We start from the raw sequence: 18,942 nt of genomic DNA on the forward strand, positions 1-18,942 counted from the left end.
TTTTTGAAAGGCAAGCCCACAGATAAGTGAACGGTGATGGGTGTGAGGCAAATGAGTGAACGTGATGGGTGTGAGGTGGGTGTGGTTAAAAGCTCACAATACTAACAACAGGTCAAAGCGCTTGCGCGCTCAGCCTAAAAAGAGGCCCTAAAGGATCAGCTCTACAATTCACCGTGCATTCCTCATAAACCTTCAAACATTTCACTACGCATAGTTTTGCATTTTGAGGAAAAGCCAGTTAATCATAGTCTCAGTCCTTTTTTAAATAATGAACAAGACACCATGAGGTGAAAACAACCTACCTGCTAAGTCAAAGGCTCAGACATCCGACACCCTTAGACACGAAACTAAACAAAGAAGCATGGCCTATTTAGCAGAAATCTGTTTTATGGACGCATCTGAATTATCTGGCCAACAATCAAACATGGAGGGAACACTATTATCAACCCACAATTGGGATTACCTAAGCTTCAGAGGTTTTGCCGCTTGGATATATTTAATCAATTTACACACCAAAGGGTGCATACCCACCTGTGTGCCATCAATGAGATTGTGTCCAGCCGATAAAGCTGACCTGAAATTATTTACTGACCACTAACATAACCCAGATTCAACACACTGAAAGAAAATTGAAAACATCTTTCAAGTCGGATCCCGCGGGATCCACATCCTGTTGAAGGCACCAACCCACCCATCTCTTCCATGCAGAAGAATATCGTTTGTGGGTAGAGGGAGCCCAAGCTTGTTCTATAAAAGCAGCAGCTGCTGTTGAAATGCTCTTGACCTGACCATGTCTCCAGACTTTTTCCAAGCCATGAGAAGTAACTAGCCCTAGAGGAGAGGAGGATGAGGAGAGCCCACCGGGTCTAAGAGAAGATGTGTGAATACAGGAAGAAGCAAGACAAGAGACACAGATATTTCCGGGAGAGCCGGAAACCAAGGTTGTGTATTCCAGACCTGGCTTATCAGAACTAACAAAGCCGACACCCACCAGGCCAGAGCTGTGACCCTCGGAATCATGGCAAACGGTGGGAACGCATAGTTCACCTCACCAATTCTGCAGAAAAGCACGCGTGGCCAGAACCATTGAGTCTGGTCTCCAACTGTAAAAGTCTTTCAGTTGAGCATTCAGACAAGATGCGAATAGATCTACTTGGCACGGACCCAGGGACAATGCAACCTTCTGAGAAATTCGCAGATGGAGCTTCCAGTCGCTGTAATCCACCAGAAAACTGGAGTTCCAATCTGCAACCATGTTGTCCTTGCCAAGAAGGTATTTGTTAGACCTGACAGCCTTAGGGTAGTCACCCCTAACTTTTTGCCTGCCTCCCTCCACTTTTTGGACACTGTTTTTGCTGGCTTTTAGACTCTGCGCACCTTACCACTGCTAACCAGTGCTAAAGTGCATATGCTCTCTCCCTTAAAACATGGTAACCTTGAATCATACCTGATTGGACTATTAATTTACGTATAAGTCCCTAGTAATGTGCACTCTATGTGCATAGGGCCGGTAGATTAAATGCTACTAGTGGGCCTGCAGCACTAGTTGTGCCACCCACTTAAGTAGCCCCTTTTTCCTTGTCTCAGGCCTGCCATTGCAAGGCCTGTGTGTGCAGTTTCACTGTCACCTCGACTTGGCATTTAAAAGTACTTGCCAAGCCTAAAACTCCCCTTTCTCCACATATAAGTCACCTCTAATTTGTGCCCTAGGTCACCCCTAGAGCAGGGTGCTGTGTGGGTGAAAGGCAGAGCATGTACCTGTGTAGTTTACATGTCCTGGTAGTGTAAAACTCCTAAATTCGTTTTTGCACTACTGTGAGGCCTGCTCCCTTCATAGGTTAACATTGGGGCTGCCCTCATACAGTATTGAAGTGGTAGCTGCTGATCTGAAAGGAGTAGGAAGGTCATATTTAGTATGGCCGGAATGGTAATATAAAATCCTGCTGACTGGTGAAGTTGGATTTAATATTGCTATTCTGAGCATTTCTTTGCACTTAAATCTTTCTGTGCCTTACAATCCACGTCTGGCTGGGCTTGGTTGACAGCTCCTGGTGCATTCACTCAGACACACCCCAAACACAGGGTACTCAGCCTCACTTGCATACATCTGCATTTTGAATGGGTCTTCCTGGGCTGGGAGGGTGGAGGGCCTGCTCTCACACAAAGGACTGCCACACCCCCTACTGGGACCCTGGCAGACAGGATTGAACTGAAAGGGGACCTGGTGCACTTCTTAGCCACTCTTTGAAGTCTCCCCCACTTCAAAGGCACATTTGGGTATAAAACAGGGTCTCTGCCCTACCTAATCAGACACTTGCTGGAGAAGAAACCTGAACCAGAAACTACATCCTGCCAAGAAGAACTGCCTGGCTGCTCAAAGGACTCACCTGTCTGCTTTCTACAAAGGACTGCTGCCTTGCTGAACTCTTGTCTGGCTGTGAAAGTGCTCTCCAAGGGCTTGGCTAGAGCTTGCCTCCTGTTCCCTGAAGTCTCAGGACCAAAAAGACTTCTCTTTTTCACTTGGGAGCTCCGTGCACCGAAAATTTCGACGTACAGCTTGTTCCGTGGCGAGAAAAACGCCGCACACCGACGCTGATCGACGCGACGCCTTCGGGATGACCGGAAATCCAACGCACGGCTTCACAAGGACAACGCCGCCCGACCTCTAGAGGAGAAATCGACGCGACGCCTGCCGTGAGATCGTAATTTCGACACGCAGCCCCGCAGAACGACGCGCAGCCGGAAAACAAGCAGAAAAATCCACGCACAGACCCGGGACATCTGGTAATCCCCGCGATCCACAGAAAGAGACTGTCCGCGCGCCGGAAAACGACGCACGACTCCCCCGCGTGGAAAATAACGACGCAAGTCTGTGTGTGCTGGGGAGAAATCGACGCACGCACCCTTTTTCCACGCACCTCTTCTTTTGTGGCCCTCTGAGCAGATTTTTCCACTCCAAACCAGGTACTTGTGCTTGAAAGAGACTTTGTTTATATTCTAAAGACTTAAGACACTTTATATCACTTTTCAGTGATATCTCTACAATTTCAGATTGCAACTTTATTCTTTTTGACCTACAATTATCCTGATAAATATTATATATTTTTCTAAACACTGTGTGGTGTATTTTTATGGTGTTATATGGTGGTATTGTATGATTTATTGCACAAATACTTTACACATTGCCTTCTAAGTTAAGCCTGACTGCTCGTGCCAAGCTACCAGAGGGTGGGCACAGGATAATCTTGGATTGTGTGTGACTTACCCTGACTAGAGTGAGGGCTTTCGCTTGGACAGGGGGTAACCTGACTGCCAACAAAAAACGCCATTTCTAACATTGGTGATCAGCGGTGAGGATAGGACTTGTATTTGTGCAGTGACATACAGTAGCTAAGTATTTCACTACCTACCCACAGTTGAAGGTCAACTTGATTTTTATCTCTTTTTGCAAATTAATTTTTCCTGACAATTTTCAAAAACTAAATCCTCACTCAACGTGTCTCCGACTGGGTCTCAGACAGGAGACATTGACCTAGTCCGGTTGGATACATATACGGTCAAACAACTAAGAGGATTCTGCAGGGCAATGAGGGTACCCACCCAAGGGGCCTCCAAAAAGGAGGACTTTCAAGTGGCACTGAGAGCCTGGGCAGAAGCCCATTTAGAAGAGGATGATGAGGAAGAGGAGCCAGAAAATGGCCCCTCAGAGGAGTTTTCACTATCTGTGGATGGTGTTACCACTGCAATTGTGCCCCCTTCCAGACCAGGGAGCAGTGTCTCTGTGTAAAGCCTGACCGCAGAGGAAAGGAGAGAGGAAAGGGAGTTCCAATTGCAAATGGCAAAACTGAAAATTGAGGCTCAACAGGAGGAAAGAAGGGCAGAAAGAGAAGCCAAACAGGTTGAAGCTGAAAGAGCTGAAGCTGCAGCTGAGAGAGCCTTGGCTGAAAAGAAACTGTTATTGGCTCATGAACTGAGTCTCAAGGAGCTGGATCTCAAGGCAAAGCAGTCTGAATCCAGCAATAATGGTGGCAGCATACTGACAGGACCTGCTGGAAAAAAGAAGGTTCGTATACCCAAAAATGTGGTGCCCAGTTTTGTGGTGGGAGATGACATAGATAAATGGTTAGCTGCTTATGAAGTTGCACTAAGGGCTCATGAGGTTCCTGAAGGGCAATGGGGGGTAGCTATGTGGGGTTATGTACCGCCATTGGGGAGGGACACACTCCTCACATTGGATCAACCTGATCAAAACACATACCCACTTCAGAAAGCCACTTTACTTGCCAAGTTCGGGCTGACCCCTGAGGGATACCGTCAGAGGTTCAGGGACAGCACCAAACAAACCACACAAACATGGGTAGATTTCTTTGACTTCTCCAGTAAGGCACTGAATGGATGGGTGCGGGGCAGCAAAGTAGATGATTATAAAGGTTTATATGACTTGATTCTGAGAGAGCATATGCTTAATACTACTTATACAGAGTTGCGCCAGCACTTAGTGGATAGCAAGCTGACTGATCCCAGGAAGCTTGCTGAGGAGGCGGACCTCTGGGTTAGCACCAGAGTGTCCAAGAAGGTACCTGGGGGGGACTCCCACAAAGGTAGTCAGGGTTCCCAACAGAAGAAAGAGGGGGGAGATAAACTTACAGATAAGGAACTCTCCAAAGGCCCCCAAAAGAATTCCCAGGGAGGGGGTGGCAACCCTTCCTTTTCCAGATTTGGGAAGAAGCCAGGGACATATGACAGGTCAGGAAAATCCAACCCCAAATGCATGGAGTGTTACCAGTATGGTCACTATAAAGGCGACCCCCAGTGCTCCAAGAGAGCACCATCCACTACCGGACAGACACCTGGGTTGACTAGTGTAGCGCTCGGGGGGGAGATGGACCCAGATAGCTTTGGGGAACAGGTAGAGATTTCCCTAGTGTCCCTGGGAGAAGGAGAAATTGTCATGCCGCGGCGCTCGCCGCGGCCGCGGGCTCAGGTTGCCGCGGCACGGCACGTTAATTCTGCCGCGGCCGGCGCCCGGGTCGCGGTAGACGCCGCGGCGGACGCCCAGGTCGCGGGGGTTGCCGCGGCTCCGGCGAGAGCCATGGAGGCTCCAGGGAGCCGGTCTGGGGGCCGCGGCGCTCGCCGCTTCCCTTCTTTCAAATTCTGCCATAAAGGCAGACGCGGCAGACCCCGAGGGGGTTTCAGGCATGGCCGCACACAGCGCATCATGCGCTTAACATGCATGTCATTCCTGCCCACCACTTACCGATGTTCCTAGGACAAACCGAACCCTTACACTTGGGGTTCTTTATACTCGCCTTTTTCTCTTCCCAGCATGCTTACCACTTCCTCTCTGCCCAGCATGCATTGTTAAACACACATACCTAATTCTTTATTGTTTTCTTTTTCCCAATCCAAGATGGTGGTGTTCTACTTCCTGTTTTCTATTTCCTGTCCAGGGGTATATAAGGGGATTCCAACTGCTTGTCCATTGCGTTGCAACACTTCTTGGTGGTAGTCACGCTCCTATTTGATTTCCTTCTGCGAATCTTGTCTGTTCCTGATCTGCTTTGTTTTCCTGCCTTCCTGATCTACGGTCCTAATACCCTGGTGTCCTCCTTTTCGTTTCAGGGAGTTCCTGTGGAGGTTTTTTACCCTACTGGGGTTTTTCCTCTGGGACTCCTTCTGGAGGGCACGGACTGTAGTGGTTCGCTCATACCAAACAGCACCGTGGCTACCGGAAGGGGTCGCCCCTACCTCGGCCAGAGCAGAACCCGTCGGAACAAGGACCGTTCCCCTACACCTCTCAGCTGCGACGGTAAGACCATTGAAAACCGCGACAGATTGCAACGCCAAAAATTCCAGTTGCAGTCCGGAACTATGGATAACCCAGTGGCAAACACGGAACCTACTAACCAGGACCTACTGGCGACGATACAACAACAGGCTCAAGAACTCCAGCAATTACGTACTGAGAATACTGTTTATCGACAAGCCTTTGCCTCCAGGACCACAGATGTCCCTGCAGTAGCCGCCTCTACACCTCGATTTTCCGGGGATCCCACCACATTAAAAGAATTCCTGGATGCCTTGACGGTGTACTTTGCCTTTCGCCCCTCGCAATTTGTACAAGATAAGACCAAGGTGGGGTATTTGATTAGTGCCTTATCAGGACCAGCCTTGGCCTGGGCCACACCTCTAGTAACCAGAAACGATCCCTGTCTATCTAATTATTCCACCTTTATCACTACTTTTAAACAGATGTTTGAACGCCCTGGACTCGAGGCGTCTGCAGAAGAGGCTCTTTGTGAAGTCCAACAAGGGAGTCAAGATGTATTACAATACATCACCCGTTTCAGACAATTAGCTGCAGAAACAACCTGGGTGGAACGTACCTTAGTGACACTCTTCCGTAGAGGTCTCAGAGAGGACATCAAAGATGAACTAGTACATTCTGCCAGGATAGAAAACCTCAAAGGATTGATGGACCAGGCACTAACGATAGAATATCGGTTGAATGAACGAAGAATGGAGAAAAAGAAGAGTCGTTTGCCTTCTCACTCAGTACCATCTCGTCCCTTCGCCCATCGTACCGAGGAAGTCCGTCCTGAATCCAAAGGGAATACCGAGGAAGAGCCCATGCAGATTGACACAGCTCGCGGGCCTCTATCCGCCAGTGAAAGGGAACATAGACGAAGGAAGGGGCTTTGCCTATATTGTGGTGCAGCTGGTCACCTAATTCGTGCCTGCCCCATTCGTCCAACCAAGCCCTTGGGAAACGCCAACTCCCGTCCCCAGTAAGAAGGGTGAGGACGGGATATCGTGAAATACCTTCTATTTGCTCTTCCAGGGAGGAAGGAACTGCTCTTTTTCTCTTACCAGTTACCCTCCATTTAACTGATGGCCGCGAAGCAAGAACTTTGGCCTTATTGGACTGCGGAGCCAGTGGCCTCTATTTAGATGAAACCTGGGCCAAAGAACGACAGATAACACAAATACCCAAAGAAGTACCAGAACAGGTACATACCGTTGATGGGTCACTCTTGGCCTCTGGACCTGTACAATACACCACCCCTACCTTCTGTTTACAGTTTGGTAAACATCAGGAAATTCTCTCGTTTGACTTAATCTCATCACCACACCATGTCATGATCCTGGGAATTCCATGGCTTACACGGCACAATCCTTACATCAACTGGGAAACAAAAACCATTTCGTTATCCTCCCATTTTTGTCAACACCACTGCTATCCGGCCGGGGATTACTGGTCCCCAAAAAGTCTCTCAACAGCACCTTCTCAGGTGGGAGGATCCATTAATGTCCTACAGGGGGTTCCCAGACATTATCAGGACTATATCGATGTATTCCAGAAGCCAGAAAGACCTGAACTGCCACCCCACAGAGAATACGACTGTGCCATTCCTTTAGAACCAGACACCGTAGTTCCTTTTGGGCGGATGTACTCCCTCACAGAACCAGAGAAACAAGTTTTAAAGGAGTACCTAGATGAGAATCTACAAAGTGGGTTGATAACTCCCTCCTCTTCACCCGCCGGGGCTCCTCTTTTCTTTGTACCAAAGAAAACCAAAGATCTGCGTCCCTGTATCGATTTCAGAGGGTTAAACAGGATCACTATCAAAGACCGGTATCCGTTACCCCTCATCAAGGACATCTTAGAAGCAGTCAGAGGAGCCAAGAGATTCACCAAACTGGATCTCCGAGGAGCCTATCATCTACTAAGAATCAGAGAAGGTGATGAGTGGAAGACCGCCTTTAGAACACCTTTTGGTCACTACGAATATAGAGTAATGCCCTTCGGACTCACTAATGCCCCGTCCATCTTTCAAAGATTCATGGATTCTATCTTTTCTGATCTTTTGCAACAAACAGTGGTAGTGTATCTTGACGATATCCTAATTTATTCGGTTCATCCAGAGGAACATTCCAAGCACGTTCGCCAAGTCTTAGAGAGACTCCGACAACATCATTTGTTCTGTAAGCCTGAAAAATGCGAGTTTGATCAGATAGAAGTAAAATACTTGGGATACTGTATAGACCAAACCGGAGTTGCCATGGACTCAGACAAAGTACAGGCTATATTGAATTGGCCATCTCCTTCTTCCATCAAGGAGACTCAATGTTTTCTGGGACTAGCCAACTTCTACCGACAGTTCATAGCAGACTTTGCCCAGAGAACCAGCTTCATTACTCAAACCCTCAAAAAGGAACATCTAAAGAAAGGTTTTTGTTGGACACCAGGCTCTGAGTCAGCTTTTCAGGACTTAAAGAAAGCCTTTATTCAAGCCCCTATTCTTCGACACCCAGACACCAGCAAACAATTCATTGTTGTCACAGACGCCTCAGAAAGAGCCATTGGGGCTGCCTTGTTACAAAAACAAGACGATGATGACCTAGAACACCCTGTATTTTATCTATCACACATTCTATCTGATTCTGAGCGAAACTATTCCGTGCTAGAACGCGAATTACTCGCCTTAAAAGTCGCGTGCACCGAATGGAGACACTTTTTGATGGGATCAAAGGAGCCCTTTGAAGCCCGGACCGATCACAGAAATCTACAGTGCTTAAGAAATTTCCAGTGCCAAAATAGCCGGCAGGCTCGATGGGCCTTCTTCTTCAGCCAATATGATTTCTATATCACCTACATCCCTGGTTCTCAGAACATCCTGGCGGATGCCCTGTCCCAGCGTTATCCTGGGTGCGGTGATTCCGCGGTTCAAAATTTATTTGACAACAATAAAATCATAGGGGTAGCACAGACTTTTTTAGATCAAGTCAAGTCCGAATATGCCCGTCTACACGAAACAGAACTAAAAAAGTTACGTCCACAGCTGCACTTAGATCATGACTACTATTATCATGATAAGGCCCTGTTTTTACCCACTAAAACAGTGCAAATCGAAGTTTTACGCATGTGCCATGATTCCCCTATTGCTGGTCATCGAGGAATGAAAGCGACTCAAGATCTTTTGCTTCGCTCTTTCTGGTGGCCAACTCTCAAAGCTGACACTGAGGCATATGTGTTATCCTGTCCTACATGTGCTCAAGCCAAGACACCCCGAACCAGACCTGTGGGGTTACTCCGCCCATTACCTGTTCCCCCAGACCCATGGCATACCATATCCACCGATTTTATGTGCGCATTACCTTCCTCAATGGGAAACCACGTCATAATGGTAACTGTGGACTCCTTCACCAAGATGGCCCACTTCACGGCCTTGAGAAAGTTACCTACGGCAAAGGAGTTAAGTCAGATCTTTACTCAAGAAATCTTCAGGCTACATGGGTTACCCCAAGTTATTATATCGGACATGGGTCCTCAATATATCTCCCGTTTCTGGAATCAATTCTGCAAGACCTTGGGGATCCAGGTGGCCTTATCATCCGGGTTCCACCCTCAAACCAATGGACAAACGGAACGACTCAATCAGGGTCTCGAACAGTACTTACGTAGCTTCTGTAACGCTACACAAAGTAATTGGGCTTCCTACTTACCGCTTGCAGAATTTTCCTATAATAACTCTCTACACAGTGCCTCTAAAGTCTCTCCTTTCTATGGCTCTTATGGTTTCCATCCCAGGGCCTTCCCAACTCCCCTGAGAGACAACTCCAATCTTCCCGCCATCTCCTCCATCGTTCGACAGCTACGGGGTATACAACGAATTATCCATTCCAACCTTGTGTCCACCAAGTCCCGCATGAAGAAGATAGCAGATAGGAGACGCTGTGCGGCTCCTCTATATCAGGTCCATGATAAGGTCTGGCTCTCCTCTAGATTCCTACCTCTCCGACTCACCCAAAACAAATTCAAACCCCGCTTTTATGGTCCCTTTCTCATTCTCAAGAAAATCAACCCAGTGTCTATGCGTCTTCGCCTACCCCAGACATGGAAGATCCACCCAGGATTCCATGTCTCACAACTGAAACCTTACCGTCCTGATCTTTTTCATAGGCAGTTGCCCGGTCCCCCTCCTCTGTTGGTTGACAATGTGCCTGAGTACCAAGTGCAGGAAGTCTGTGACTCTCGGTTTTTCCATGGTCACCTCCAATACCTTATTCATTGGAAGGGATACCCTTTGAGTGAGTGTTCCTGGGAGGATGCCTCTTCAGTCCATGCTCCTCTTTTGATCCGCCGCTTTTTTCGGCTCTTCCATCACAAACCCGGGGCCTCGGGGGGGCATACTGTCATGCCGCGGCGCTCGCCGCGGCCGCGGGCTCAGGTTGCCGCGGCACGGCACGTTAATTCTGCCGCGGCCGGCGCCCGGGTCGCGGTAGACGCCCAGGTCGCGGGGGTTGCCGCGGCTCCGGCGAGAGCCATGGAGGCTCCAGGGAGCCGGTCTGGGGGCCGCGGCGCTCGCCGCTTCCCTTCTTTCAAATTCTGCCATAAAGGCAGACGCGGCAGAGCCTGAAACCCCGAGGGGGTTTCAGGCATGGCCGCACACAGCGCATCATGCGCTTAACATTTATTTTTCCTGCATGTCATTCCTGCCCACCACTTACCGATGTTCCTAGGACAAACCGAACCCTTACACTTGGGGTTCTTTATACTCGCCTTTTTCTCTTCCCAGCATGCTTACCACTTCCTCTCTGCCCAGCATGCATTGTTAAACACACATACCTAATTCTTTATTGTTTTCTTTTCCCCAATCCAAGATGGTGGTGTTCTACTTCCTGTTTTCTATTTCCTGTCCAGGGGTATATAAGGGGATTCCAACTGCTTGTCCATTGCGTTGCAACACTTCTTGGTGGTAGTCACGCTCCTATTTGATTTCCTTCTGCAAATCTTGTCTGTTCCTGATCTGCCTTGTTTTCCTGCCTTCCTGATCTACGGTCCTAATACCCTGGTGTCCTCCTTTTCGTTTCAGGGAGTTCCTGTGGAGGTTTTTTACCCTACTGGGGTTTTTCCTCTGGGACTCCTTCTGGAGGGCACGGACTGTAGTGGTTCGCTCATACCAAACAGCACCGTGGCTACCGGAAGGGGTCGCCCCTACCTCGGCCAGAGCAGAACCCGTCGGAACAAGGACCGTTCCCCTACACCTCTCAGCTGCGACGGTAAGACCATTGAAAACCGCGACAGAAATGGTGCCCAAATCCCACATGCCCCAAAATACTTCCAAGTACAGGCAGTGGGTCACCATTGATGGGCAGAAGGTGGAGGCTCAGCGTGACACAGGAGCCAGTATGACTACTATCAAGAGTCAGCTGGTGTCAACAGAGCAGATAGTCCCTAATACATTCCACCAGGTCATAGTCGCTGACAATCGTGAGAGTCACCTACCGGTGGCTCTGGTTCCCTTTGAGTGGGGGGGGGTCTCTGGTACTCTGAAAGTAGCTGTGAGTCCTGCCATGCCTGTAGATTGTTAGGCAATGATCTTGAGCATACTGCCTGGAAAGAGGTGGAGCTCAGGTCTCACCTGGAGATGTTAGGGTTACCTGAGTGGGTCTGCATGACCACACGGTCCATGGCTGACCGAGAGGGAAGTCAAGGGCGTCTGGAGCCTGGAACGATGGCCCAGAGAGCTGCCAAGCGGAGGGACAAGGGGCGCGGGAAACCGGCCCCAGAAGTTCCCGCAGTGGCTGACGGGGCTCCTGAGGAGGAGGCTCCCGAGCCAACTGGGGAAGACATTGCCACCCTAGGTGACTTAACTGAGCTTGCTGGCTGGCAAGTTGAGGGTGGACCCACCATAGAGGAATTCTGCAAGGCGCAGAAAGAATGTCCCACTCTAGAAGGTCTGAGGAAACAAGCCTCAAACCAGGCGGCATGTGAAGCCTTTGGCGATCACCACCTATATTGGGAGAATGATCTCCTCTACAGTGAGCCTAAGGTTCCGGCCTTTGGGGCAGCACGTACGCTGGTGGTCCCCCAGTGTTACCGAACCTTCCTACTGGGTCTGGCTCACGACATTCCCCTGGCAGGACATTTGGGGCAAGGCAAGACCTTTAACAGGCTTGTCACCCACTTTTATTGGCCCAGAATGAGGACAAACTCAGATAAGTTCTGCAGATCTTGTCCTACCTGCCAGGCCAGTGGTAAAGCAGGAAAAAGGGTTAAAACCCCCCCCTGATTCCACTTCCTGTCGTTGGCACCCCCTTTGAAAGGGTGGGCATCGACATTGTTGGTCCATTGGACCCCAAAACTGCCTTAGGCAACAGGTTCATCCTGGTTTTGGTGGACCATGCCACCCGTTACCCAGAGGCAATCCCTCTGAGGACCGTAACTGCACCGGTGGTGACCAGAACTCTGATGGGGATATTTACTCGTGTGGGATTCCCCAAGGAGATAGTGTCTGACAGAGGCACTAACTTCATGTCTGCATACATGAAGTCTCTGTGGGATGCGTGTGGTGTAACCTACAAGTTCACCACACCCTATCACCCCCAGTCTAATGGTCTTGTGGAGAGATTCAACAAGACCTTGAAAGGCATGATTGGTGGACTCCCTGAGGCCATGAGGCGTAAGTGGGACGTCCTCTTACCATGCCTTCTCTTTGCTTACAGAGAGGTCCCCCAGAGAGGGGTAGGGTTCAGTCCCTTTGAGCTTCTCTATGGGTACCCTGTCAGGGGACCCGTAAGCATTGTCAAGGAGGGATTGGAGAAAGCTCCAAAGGCACCCCCTCAGGATGTGGTCAGCTACATGTTGGCCCTCCGCAACCAGATGACCCGCTTCTGGAAAGAGGCCCAAAGTAACCCTGAGGCCAGTCAAGAGGTAATGAAACGCTGGTATGACCAGAAGGCCACCCTGGTAGAGTTTCAACCTGGAGACAAAGTGTGGGTAATGGAGCCAGTAGAGCCCAGTGCTCTCCAGGACCGCTGGTCTGGCCCATTTGAAGTAAAGGAGCGGAAAGGGGAGGCCACTTACCTAGTGAACCGCCAGACCCCTAGGAACCCCCTAAGGGTGCTCCATGTTAACCGACTAAAGGCTCATTTTGAGAGGTCGGAGATCAACATGCTTCTGGTCACAGATGAAGGAATGGAAGAGGAGAGTGAACCTCTCCCCGACCTTCTCTCTGCCCAAGAAGGTGATGGGTCAGTGAACGGGGTCATTCTTTCTGACTCCCTGACTCTAAACCAGAAAGGAGACTGCTATGAGCTGTTGGAGCAGTTCTCCCCCCTGTTCTCCCTTATTCCTGGACTGACCCACCTCTGTGTTCATGACATTGACACCGGTGGCAGTCTCCCTGTGAAGAACAAAATTTACAGGTTATCGGATAAGGTGAAGGCCAGCATCAAGGAGGAGGTCTCCAAGATGTTAGCTCTAGGGGTTATTGAGAAATCCAGTAGTCCCTGGGCCAGCCCAGTGGTGTTGGTCCCTAAGGCTACTGCCCCAGGTGCGAAGCCAGAACTCCGGTTCTGTGTGGACTACCGGGGTCTCAACTCAGTCACACGGACTGATGCTCACCCCATCCCCCGAACTGATGAGCTCGTTGACAGGCTAGGCGCTGCCAAGTTCCTGAGTACGTTTGATCTTACTTCAGGGTATTGGCAGATCGCCCTGACTGAGGGGGCTAAAGAAAGATCCGCATTTTCAACCCCTGATGGCCATTACCAGTTCCGGGTGATGCCGTTTGGATTGAAAAATGCCCCTGCTACCTTCCAACGGTTGGTTAACGGGGTCCTAGCTGGCAAGGATGCCTTCTGTGCAGCCTACCTGGATGACATAGCTGTCTACAGTTCCAGCTGGGAGGAACACCTGCTTCACCTCAAGGAGGTGCTTCAGGCCCTGTAACAGGCAGGCCTGACCATCAAGGCTAGTAAGTGCCAGATTGGGCAGGGTTCCGTGGTGTACTTGGGACACCTAGTGGGTGGTGGCAAGGTGCAGCCACTCCAGGCCAAGATTGAAACTATCAAGGCATGGCAACCACCTAGAACGCAGACTGAGGTGAGAGCCTTTTTAGGCCTCACAGGATACTACTGCAGATTTGTCAAGGGCTATGGTACCATTGTGTCACCCTTGACAGAACTCACTTCCAAGAAACAACCTAGGTTGGTGAATTGGACAGAGGCTTGTCAGAAAGCCTTTGACGCCTTGAAGGAAGCCATGTGCACGGCACCCGTGCTCAAGGCCCCTGACTACTCCCAGGAATTTATCGTGCAGACAGACACTTCAGAGCATGGCATAGGGGCAGTTCTAGACAGCTAAATGAGGAGGGCCTAGACCAACCGGTAGTCTTTATTAGCAGAAGGCTATTACCACGGGAACAGAGGTGGAGTGCTATTGAGAGAGAAGCTTTTGCTGTGGTCTGGGCACTGAAGAAGCTAAGACCCTACCTGTTTGGGACTCACTTCCGGGTTCAGACAGACCACAGGCCCCTCAGATGGCTCATGCAGATGAGGGGTGAGAATCCAAAACTCTTGAGGTGGTCCATTTCCCTACAGGGGATGGACTTTACGGTGGAACATCGCCCAGGGGTTGACCACGCCAATGCTGATGGTCTCTCCAGATACTTCCACCTTAGCGATGAGAGCTCCCAGGAGGTCGGGTAGCTCTCCCCACTTTCAGCTGGGGGGGGGACATGTTAGACCTGGCAGCCTTAGGGTGATCACCCCTAACTTTTTGCCTGCCTCCCTCCACTTTTTGGACACTGTTTTTGCTGGCTTTTAGACTCTGCGCACCTTACCACTGCTAACCAGTGCTAAAGTGCATATGCTCTCTTCCTTAAAACATGGTAACCTTGAATCATACCTGATTGGACTATTAATTTACTTATAAGTCCCTAGTAATGTGCACTCTATGTGCATAGGGCCGGTAGATTAAATGCTACTAGTGGGCCTGCAGCACTAGTTGTGCCACCCAATTAAGTAGCCCCTTTTTCCTTGTCTCAGGGCTGCCATTGCAAGGCCTGTGTGTGCAGTTTCACTGTCACCTCGACTTGGCATTTAAAAGTACTTGCCAAGCCTAAAACTCCCCTTTCTCCACATATAAGTCACCTCTAATGTGTGCCCTAGGTCACCCCTAGAGCAGGGTGCTGTGTGGGTGAAAGGCAGAACATGTACCTGTGTAGTTTACATGTCCTGGTAGTGTAAAACTCCTAAATTCGTTTTTGCACTACTGTGAGGCCTGCTCCCTTCATAGGTTAACATTGGGGCTGCCCTCATACAGTATTGAAGTGGTAGCTGCTGATCTGAAAGGAGTAGGAAGGTCATATTTAGTATGGCCGGAATGGTAATATAAAATCCTGCTGACTGGTGAAGTTGGATTTAATATTGCTATTCTGAGCATTTCTTTGCACTTAAATCTTTCTGTGCCTTACAATCCACGTCTGGCTGGGCTTGGTTGACAGCTCCTGGTGCATTCACTCAGACACACCCCAAACACAGGGTACTCAGCCTCACTTGCATACATCTGCATTTTGAATGGGTCTTCCTGGGCTGGGAGGGTGGAGGGCCTGCTCTCACACAAAGGACTGCCACACCCCCTACTGGGACCCTGGAAGACAGGATTGAACTGAAAGGGGACCTGGTGCACTTCTTAGCCACTCTTTGAAGTCTCCCCCACTTCAAAGACACATTTGGGTATAAAACAGGGCCTCTGCCCTATCTCATCAGACACTTGCTGGAGAAGAAACCTGAACCAGAAACTACATCCTGCCAAGAAGAACTGCCTGGCTGCTCAAAGGACTCACCTGTCTGCTTTCTACAAAGGACTGCTGCCTTGCTGAACTCTTGTCTGGCTGTGAAAGTGCTCTCCAAGGGCTTGGCTAGAGCTTGCCTCCTGTTCCCTGAAGTCTCAGGACCAAAAAGACTTCTCTTTTTCACTTGGGAGCTCCGTGCACCGAAAATTTCGACGTACAGCTTGTTCCGTGGCGAGAAAAACGCCGCACACCGACGCTGATCGACGCGACGCCTTCGGGATGACCGGAAATCCGACGCACGGCTTCACAAGGACAACGCCGCCCGACCTCTAGAGGAGAAATCGACGCGACGCCTGCCGTGAGATCGTAATTTCGACACGCAGCCCCGCAGAACGACGCGCAGCCGGAAAACAAGCAGAAAAATCCACGCACAGACCCGGGACATCTGGTAATCCCCGCGATCCACAGAAAGAGACTGTCCGCGCGCCGGAAAACGACGCACGACTCCCCCGCGTGGAAAATAACGACGCAAGTCTGTGTGTGCTGGGGAGAAATCGACGCACGCACCCTTTTTCCACGCACCTCTTCTTTTGTGGCCCTCTGAGCAGATTTTTCCACTCCAAACCAGGTACTTGTGCTTGAAAGAGACTTTGTTTATATTCTAAAGACTTAAGACACTTTATATCACTTTTCAGTGATATCTCTACAATTTCACATTGCAACTTTATTCTTTTTGACCTACAATTATCCTGATAAATATTATATATTTTTCTAAACACTGTGTGGTGTATTTTTATGGTGTTATATGGTGGTATTGTATGATTTATTGCACAAATACTTTACACATTGCCTTCTAAGTTAAGCCTGACTGCTCGTGCCAAGCTACCAGAGGGTGGGCACAGGATAATCTTGGATTGTGTGTGACTTACCCTGACTAGAGTGAGGGCTTTTGCTTGGACAGGGGGTAACCTGACTGCCAACAAAAAACGCCATTTCTAACATTGGTGATCAGCGGTGAGGATAGGACTTGTATTTGTGCAGTGACATACAGTAGCTAAGTATTTCACTACCTACCCACAGTTGAAGGTCAACTTGATTTTTATCTCTTTTTGCAAATTCATTTTTCCTGACAATTTTCAAAAACTAAATCCTCACTCAACGTGTCTCCGACTGGGTCTCAGACAGGAGACATTGACCTAGTCCGGTTGGATACATATACGGTCAAACAACTAAGAGGATTCTGCAGGGCAATGAGGGTACCCACCCAAGGGGCCTCCAAAAAGGAGGACTTTCAAGTGGCACTGAGAGCCTGGGCAGAAGCCCATTTAGAAGAGGATGATGAGGAAGAGGAGCCAGAAAATGGCCCCTCAGAGGAGTTTTCACTATCTGTGGATGGTGTTACCACTGCAATTGTGCCCCCTTCCAGACCAGGGAGCAGTGTCTCTGTGTAAAGCCTGACCGCAGAGGAAAGGAGAGAGGAAAGGGAGTTCCAATTGCAAATGGCAAAACTGAAAATTGAGGCTCAACAGGAGGAAAGAAGGGCAGAAAGAGAAGCCAAACAGGTTGAAGCTGAAAGAGCTGAAGCTGCAGCTGAGAGAGCCTTGGCTGAAAAGAAACTGTTATTGGCTCATGAACTGAGTCTCAAGGAGCTGGATCTCAAGGCAAAGCAGTCTGAATCCAGCAATAATGGTGGCAGCATACTGACAGGACCTGCTGGAAAAAAGAAGGTTCGTATACCCAAAAATGTGGTGCCCAGTTTTGTGGTGGGAGATGACATAGATAAATGGTTAGCTGCTTATGAAGTTGCACTAAGGGCTCATGAGGTTCCTGAAGGGCAATGGGGGGTAGCTATGTGGGGTTATGTACCGCCATTGGGGAGGGACACACTCCTCACATTGGATCAACCTGATCAAAACACATACCCACTTCAGAAAGCCACTTTACTTGCCAAGTTCGGGCTGACCCCTGAGGGATACCGTCAGAGGTTCAGGGACAGCACCAAACAAACCACACAAACATGGGTAGATTTCTTTGACTTCTCCAGTAAGGCACTGAATGGATGGGTGCGGGGCAGCAAAGTAGATGATTATAAAGGTTTATATGACTTGATTCTGAGAGAGCATATGCTTAATACTACTTATACAGAGTTGCGCCAGCACTTAGTGGATAGCAAGCTGACTGATCCCAGGAAGCTTGCTGAGGAGGCGGACCTCTGGGTTAGCACCAGAGTGTCCAAGAAGGTACCTGGGGGGGACTCCCACAAAGGTAGTCAGGGTTCCCAACAGAAGAAAGAGGGGGGAGATAAACTTACAGATAAGGAACTCTCCAAAGGCCCCCAAAAGAATTCCCAGGGAGGGGGTGGCAACCCTTCCTTTTCCAGATTTGGGAAGAAGCCAGGGACATATGACAGGTCAGGAAAATCCAACCCCAAATGCATGGAGTGTTACCAGTATGGTCACTCTAAAGGCGACCCCCAGTGCTCCAAGAGAGCACCATCCACTACCGGACAGACACCTAGGTTGACTAGTGTAGCGCTCGGGGGGAGATGGACCCAGATAGCTTTGGGGAACAGGTAGAGATTTCCCTAGTGTCCCTGGGAGAAGGAGAAATTGTCATGCCGCGGCGCTCGCCGCGGCCGCGGGCTCAGGTTGCCGCGGCACGGCACGTTAATTCTGCCGCGGCCGGCGCCCGGGTCGCGGTAGACGCCGTGGCGGACGCCCAGGTCGCGGGGGTTGCCGCGGCTCCGGCGAGAGCCATGGAGGCTCCAGGGAGCCGGTCTGGGGGCCGCGGCGCTCGCCGCTTCCCTTGTTTCAAATTCTGCCATAAAGGCAGACGCGGCAGACCCCGAGGGGGTTTCAGGCATGGCCGCACACAGCGCATCATGCGCTTAACATGCATGTCATTCCTGCCCACCACTTACCGATGTTCCTAGGACAAACCGAACCCTTACACTTGGGGTTCTTTATACTCGCCTTTTTCTCTTCCCAGCATGCTTACCACTTCCTCTCTGCCCAGCATGCATTGTTAAACACACATACCTAATTCTTTATTGTTTTCTTTTTCCCAATCCAAGATGGTGGTGTTCTACTTCCTGTTTTCTATTTCCTGTCCAGGGGTATATAAGGGGATTCCAACTGCTTGTCCATTGCGTTGCAACACTTCTTGGTGGTAGTCACGCTCCTATTTGATTTCCTTCTGCGAATCTTGTCTGTTCCTGATCTGCTTTGTTTTCCTGCCTTCCTGATCTACGGTCCTAATACCCTGGTGTCCTCCTTTTCGTTTCAGGGAGTTCCTGTGGAGGTTTTTTACCCTACTGGGGTTTTTCCTCTGGGACTCCTTCTGGAGGGCACGGACTGTA

Source organism: Pleurodeles waltl, chromosome 9 (assembly GCF_031143425.1).
Source record: "Pleurodeles waltl isolate 20211129_DDA chromosome 9, aPleWal1.hap1.20221129, whole genome shotgun sequence".
NCBI classification, from domain to species: domain Eukaryota; kingdom Metazoa; phylum Chordata; class Amphibia; order Caudata; family Salamandridae; genus Pleurodeles; species Pleurodeles waltl.